Here is a 7,962-nt window from a genome sequence, read left to right as displayed (position 1 = left end):
ACATCTGTAAGCTCTGAAACACAGTAGTGACACGTTCATCACCAGCACAGCTGCTGCTCGATGAAATCCCACAGTGCCTTGCCTGTCTGTTCCCTCCTACAGCGGGCATGCGTGATTCTTGGCACCACTGAACGTACATCAACATGCCGATCAGAAGGAGCGATCCCCATGTGAACGAGCCTGCTCTGAACAAAATATTTTTGCCAGTTTCATAAAGAGTCTGGAGAGTCAGATGTGGGACAAGAAGAGACGTGACTCACCAAGGGCTTCATTTTTGTGCCAATGAATATCATTAGCTATCACAGCTTCTCTAATCAGTCTCCAGGAATATTCTCCACAAGCCCTGCGCCGAGCTTCCTCCGCCCCCTTGTCAACCCTCATTTTCATTTAGACTGTGCCAGCACTAATGCATAAATTTTGAATTCCTTTTATTAAGAGGCTTGATTAAATCACCCAGGGAAAGTGGCTGTTTTGCATGCAGGCTGTTGTACTTGATTCTGATGGCAGAGCCTTAACCTTTGTCTGGGTTCTTCTTTTGAGACGTAAATAATGTAGACACAACTGAACATCAGCTCAAGGCTTGAATACACTACGTGACTTTTAAAATCGGAACAGATTTTAAAGCACTAGGCATGATACAGTTGCTGACAGGGCATCGTAAACTAAACTAGAGGTTTTCAAACTGGGGTCACAGGAATTATTTCTTTATTAAAATAAATGAAATATTAAAAAGAAATAATTTATAAAAAAATCTGATTTTAATAAAGCGAATTAAATAAATAAATATTAGAATAACAAAAATATTATCATCATAAACTAATAAAAAACTAAAAAAAAATAATAATAATTCCTGTAGCTCGAACAGTGGAGTGTTGGCGCTTGCCAAATAATATTTTACACGTTTATAATATTTATTTTTCTGAGTATAAATTGGGTTTTTATACATAAAAATGTATAGCTGCCTTTTAAATTTTAGGATGGGGGTTCCTCCTCCTCACATCAGAGTGATTATATATGGGGGCCCGAGGCATCAGAGTGATTATATATGGGGGTCCCTCACAACAGAGTGATTATTTATGGGGGTCCGTGGCATCAGAGTGATTATATATGGGGGTCCCTCACATCAGAGTGATTATATATGGGGGTCCCTCACATCAGAGTGATTATATATATGGATGTCCGTGGCATCAGAGTGATTATATATGGGGGTCCCTCACAACAGAGTGATTATATACACTCACCTAAAGGATTATTAGGAACACCATACTAATACTGTGTTTGACCCCCTTTCGCCTTCAGAACTGCCTTAATTCTACGTGGCACTGATTCAACAAGGTGCTGAAAGCATTCTTTAGAAATGTTGGCCCATATTGATAGGATAGCATCTTGCAGTTGATGGAGATTTGTGGGATGCACATCCAGGGCACGAAGCTCCCGTTCCACCACATCCCAAAGATGCTCTATTGGGTTGAGATCTGGTGACTGTGGGGGCCATTTTAGTACAGTGAACTCATTGTCATGTTCAAGAAACCAATTTGAAATGATTCGAGCTTTGTGACATGGTGCATTATCCTGCTGGAAGTAGCCATCAGAGGATGGGTACATGGTGGTCATAAAGGGATGGACATGGTCAGAAACAATGCTCAGGTAGGCCGTGGCATTTAAACAATGCCCAATTGGCACTAAGGGGCCTAAAGTGTGCCAAGAAAACATCCCCCACACCATTACACCACCACCACCAGCCTGCACAGTGGTAACAAGGTATGATGGATCCATGTTCTCATTCTGTTTACGCCAAATTCTGACTCTACCATCTGAATGTCTCAACAGAAATCGAGACTCATCAGACCAGGCAACATTTTTCCAGTCTTCAACTGTCCAATTTTGGTGAGCTCGTGCAAATTGTAGCCTCTTTTTCCTATTTGTAGTGGAGATGAGTGGTACCCGGTGGGGTCTTCTGCTGTTGTAGCCCATCCGCCTCAAGGTTGTGCGTGTTGTGGCTTCACAAATGCTTTGCTGCATACCTCGGTTGTAACGAGTGGTTATTTCAGTCAAAGTTGCTCTTCTATCAGCTTGAATCAGTCGGCCCATTCTCCTCTGACCTCTAGCATCAACAAGGCATTTTCGCCCACAGGACTGCCGCACACTGGATGTTTTTCCCTTTTCACACCATTCTTTGTAAACCCTAGAAATGGTTGTGCGTGAAAATCCCAGTAACTGAGCAGATTGTGAAATACTCAGACCGGCCCGTCTGGCACCAACAACCATGCCACGCTCAAAATTGCTTAAATCACCTTTCTTTCCCATTCTGACATTCAGTTTGGAGTTCAGGAGATTGTCTTGACCAGGACCACACCCCTAAATGCATTGAAGCAACTGCCATGTGATTGGTTGATTAGATAATTGCATCAATGAGAAATTGAACAGGTGTTCCTAATAATCCTTTAGGTGAGTGTATGGGGGCCCGAGGCATCAGAGTGATTATATATGGGGGCCTGTGGCATCAGAGTGATTTTATATGGGGGTCCGTGGCATCAAAATGATGATATATTTGGGGGTCTGTGGCATCCGAGTGATTATATATGGGGGTCCCTCACATCAGAGTGATTTTATATGGGGGTCCGTGATTGATTATATATGGTGGTCTGTGGCATCAGAGTGATTATATATGGAGGTCTGTTGCATCTAAAAGACTGAAATCCCCTGTACTAAATAGTGTCTCTAAACTAAGGCTGGAAGTTGTAAATAAAACAAAGATTATTGGAGTATGTTTCACAAGAAAATGCCACTGCATGCTAACTCCAAAACTCACGATCAGTCTAATCAATTGCTGCCAAAAGTAAGTTAGTGTGAGTCAGAGCTGAACAATATAAGCATGATGTAAGGCTCCTTCCAACCGTAACACATTGTTTCCGCATTAGCAACTGAAATACACAGAAAGGGATGCACAAAATCACCCTAAAGTGGCAATGAATTAGCATTGTCAATCATTATCATTAGTCATCTGCTCTAATATCAGAATACAGCAACAAAATAAAAGACATAGAGAAATAATGAGATGTCTCAGATGCAAAACAAAGCTCAGTCGTGGCACTGAAAATGGATTACACACAATTGTTTGTATCATTAGCATGTAATCGCTTTACATCTGCACACAAAACAAAGCTTCCCCATTGACATTTTGCTATTGTTAGCCATTAAAGCAAAAATGATAAGCGAAAGGCCACAGTACCCACATCACAAATGTTCATAACAGAGGCAAAAATATAAAGCAATATTGTTTCAAGCAATACTGAGAAACAGACCGTGTGATGAAGACTTAAAGGGATAGTTCACCCAAAAATTAAAATTCTGTCATCATAAGTGCTAACATGATAGCAAAACTATAATGTTAATGTTTTAGGTGATGAAACTGACAGAAAGTTATTTAATCATACAGCAAAAACATCCTTCTTTATTCTTCATTAATGTTCGGCTCATCTTTTTTCTTTTATTCCATAACTTTCTTCTACGCTTCTCAGACTAAAACAATGGGCTGATGGGTAATCATATTATTCTAAAGACTTTGGATTGAAAAATGTTGTTACTGTGGGTAGTGTGTATTGTGATCTAATGATAGCAAAACTGCCAGGAGGGAGCATACAATATGCATACATTAGATAGCAAACGAGTCTGCTGTGAATAAACAGAGAGAGATGAAATCTGCTTAGCATAAGGAGAAAAATGATTTCAAATCACTTTCAGACACTGAAAATACTTTATCCCCGCAAATACGTTTATAACGCTACTAATTTAATTGGCTGGGACCAAAACCAGTAAGGTCATGAATGACAGGTTTATGTGGATTAATTTGATAATTTGCAGCTGTGATTAAATAAGACATATGTGACCCTGGACCACAAAACCAGTCATAAGGTATATTTGCGGCAATAGCCAACAATATATCGCATGGGTCAAAATTATAGATTTTTCTTTTATGTCAAAAATCATTAGGATATTAAGTAAAGATCATGTTCCATGAAGATATTTTGTAAAGTTCCTACCGTAAATATATAAAACATGTATTTTTGTGAGTGAATGCAGCACAATCGCGAACATAAATGTAGACCTTTAAAGGCGATTTTCTCAGTGTTTCGATTTTTTTGCACCCTCAGATTTCATATTTTCAAATAGTTGTATCTCGGACAAATATTGTCATATCCTAACAAACCATACATCAATGAAACGCTTATTTATTCAACGCTTTATGTATGTATGCATCTCAATTTCACAAAATTGACCCATGTGACTGGGTTTTGTGGTCACATTTGTATTTAAATGACAAAAATAGGAAAGTGAGAATATGGATCAGATTACATACAGGTGCTGGTCATAAAATTAGAATATCATCAAAAAGTTGATTTATTTCAAGAATTCAACTTAACAGGTGAAACTAATATATTATATATAAAAAGTGAGATATTTCAAGCCTTTATTTGTTATAATTTTGATGATTATGGCTTACAGCTTATGAAACCCACGAAATCAAAATCCCAGAAAATTTGAATATTACATGAAATCACACAGTAATTACACAGTGATACCATGGTCATTGAACCAGGTTTTGGTTATTTTGGCAGTGTGGGCAGGTGCAAATCCTGCTGGAAAATGAAGGAAGCACGAAGTGCTCTGAAAATGTCCTGGTAGCAATCCTGGTAATGTCCCAATATTCAAATTTTCTGGGATTTTGATTTCGTGGGTTTCATAAGCTGTAAGCTTTGATAATTCATCAAAATTATAACAAATAAAGGCTTGAAATATCTCACTTTGCATGTAATGAGTCTATATAATATATTAGTTTCACCTGTTAAGTTGAATTCTTGAAATAAATCAACTTTTTGATGATCAACTAATTTTATGACCAGCACCTGTAGTGTATAGTACAAAACATCACATTAGCTCACCTCAAAATACTTATTTTCATGTTGATCCAAACAATCTTAGGAATAAAGCATCCAAAAAGGAGGTTATCACAATCATGCAATAGACTAGAGAGACCATTTTGGTTCTATAAAGAACCTTCTGTGTAAAGGAAAGGTTCCATGGAGGTTAAAGGTTCTTCACTGAAGGAAGGATAAAGAAGGATTGATGATGCATTGACTCATTAAAATGGAGTTAATTTTGAACAACAACAAAAATAAGGTTACACTAAGCATTTCTCTGCGTTATCTCAGGCCATCATCTTTAGATAAGCTCATTTATGGATTTAATAAGCATCTTAACAGTCTCCAAGGCAAGGGTATCACACACATAGAGAGCGGATAAACACTTTTTCACACTCTCCCGCTCTCCTCACCCACATGTCCATCAACAAAATGAGTTCAGACAGGCAGACGACAGATGAGACTCAAAAAAAGGGAAGATATTAGGAGCCGAGTAACCATTAAATGGGGGGAAAAACTGTCAGGATTTGCTAAATGGCAAAAGCCAGCGCACGGGCCCGGATGCGCACAACACATTTGTCAGAAGTGATAATGTGCAGGTATGCAAAAGTAATGCTAATCATGTTATCTGCTACACAGTGGAGAAACTGTCATGCGGCTGAACAGTGATAAAGCAGCAGTACAGACTCCGCATTTACATTCAAACCACAGAGGTATAAATGTGAGAAGAAAAATAAAAATCCTGATTCGACAAATTCTTTCACCTACTTTACAGCGGAAACATGGACATTCGCTTCGGAGTTATCAGCAGAGTCAGCTCATTTAATGCCTGACTCAAAACCAGAGACCCTTAATCCGGAAAGTACACCCTGATGGCCTTGCCCATCGCTTGACACTGAACTATGATACACACGTGCCTTCAGGGTCTTCACACTGGTTTTAGTCATGGAAATCTCGTGTGTGTCGGTGTAGTTCACTGTAACTCACTCAATTTGATCTTGCTCGGTTTGATGATTTGTGCTTGTTGGAATCAATTAAAATGAGAATGCATATTATTACAAAAAAAAAAGTCATTTTTCAGTATAAACTGAATATGCACAGCATATGGAGTATTTCCATTAATGTTAAATAACATCAATATTACATACGTTGAATAGTATTAACCATATGATATATGATATAAATACAATATTATTGTGAAATATTGTTATCATTTAAAATACCCGTTTTCTTTTTAAATATATTTAAAAATGTAATTTATTCCTGTGATGCAAAGCTGAATTTTGAGCAACATTACTCCAGTCTTCAGAGTCACATGATCCTTCAGAAATCTATATTTGATCAATATAAAGATCAAAACAACATCATTCATTTAATCATTTATATCTTTTGTAACAATGTAAAAGTATTTAATGCATCCTGGCTGAATAAAAGTACTAATTTCTTTAATGTCCAGGAACATAGATCCAGGAAAATGTCTTGGGAAACTCATGGTGACCATAAGCAGTGACAATTCAATTCAAATCGATTCCAACTCATCGATTGGCTCATTCATAAATTGTGAATTTTGCTCAAACATGAGCCAAATGTTATTTTGAAATAAGCTGGTCAAGGAAGGACTCGAATGTATAAAAAAAGCACCCATAATGAGGTCAAGGACGCCAAGATGTGTAAGCTTTAAAGTTCACTTAAACGAGTGTGTCACTGACTAGAGCTCTAGATCTCACAGTGTGAGTCAGTAAGTATGCAGGCAACCAACATACGAAAACAGGAAGTCCAGCGGGGCGTTCCGGCAGGATGAGGAAGAGGCCATCAGGTGGAGGTGACTGTGCTGATGTGGATGAGGAAAACCATTCCCAGGACGGTCTGTGACTGAGCAAAAGAGCACACGTTTATGAGCCAACATCCATGTTCTGTTGCATTTACTTTCAGACCTCTATTCATAAAAGCTGACAACATTCAACATTTGCTACTATATGCAACTACATATACACATATAAATCATTTGAAATGCAAAGCAGATTTGGAAACTGCAGAGGAAGACAAAAAATTAAATAAAAGAAAGGCAAATGGCAGCATTTACATTATTTATTGGATATGGAACTGAAAAACTGAATTTGGGTCATGGATTTAGATCATATGCAAAAGCAAACCACCAGCTTGCATTCAGATGCTGTCAGTGTAACTTCGGACCCAGAATTCCTGGCGGCGGTTCTGAGGTCACACAGCCAAGAGGTTTCTTAATTCCTCTCAACGGGACCGCAGAGGTTCGTCGTCCTCTCAAAGCACATTCTTTATCTCCCATTAGAACAGACCACTGACTGGACCTCAGATGAGAACAACAACTGTTCCTTCTGGGAATCTGAGAATATATTATTAACCACAAATAACATGCATAACCCTTTCATTACAAATACATCAGAAGGAATCGAAAATTCTGTATATTGTCTGTAATTATTAATAAATCTTTGTTAGATAAAATAATGATTTTAAAACACAATGATTACCAATTTGACATAAAGAGCATGGAAACCATCAATCAATTGATTAAAGTTCAATATTTTCATGTACTGTAGTAGACTACACTTATAGAACATTCCAATTAACCAATCAGATTTGAGTTTACTTAGTCAGGTTTAAGCTTACAACCAGGGTTATGCTGCGTTCCAGGCAACCTGTAACCCGTGTTTTTCCAACCTTATACCCGTGAAAGTGCATTGGAACGGCAGTAAAACCCGTAACTTCCCACCCGTGAACTCGTACTAGATCGATGTACTCCCAGTTACGAGTTGGAAAAACACGGGTTACAGGTTGCCTGGAACGCGGCATTAGTTACCTCAACATGGGTGTTATTCGCATATCACTTCCCTCTGATTTTAGGGATAACTTATGGGTAGGGTTAGGACTACATCTTCGGAGCAGTTGGGAACCTCACTGTTAGATTTACAAGATCTCGTTTACCAATAGCGCCCTCTTCTGGTTACAACTGTCAATGCAGCAACAATGAAGAGAGTTCTTGCATAAACGTCCTTTCTGAACA

Source organism: Rutilus rutilus (assembly GCF_951802725.1).
Source record: "Rutilus rutilus genome assembly, chromosome: 5".
Classification (NCBI taxonomy): domain Eukaryota; kingdom Metazoa; phylum Chordata; class Actinopteri; order Cypriniformes; family Leuciscidae; genus Rutilus; species Rutilus rutilus.
Note: the sequence above shows the minus strand (reverse complement) of the source record.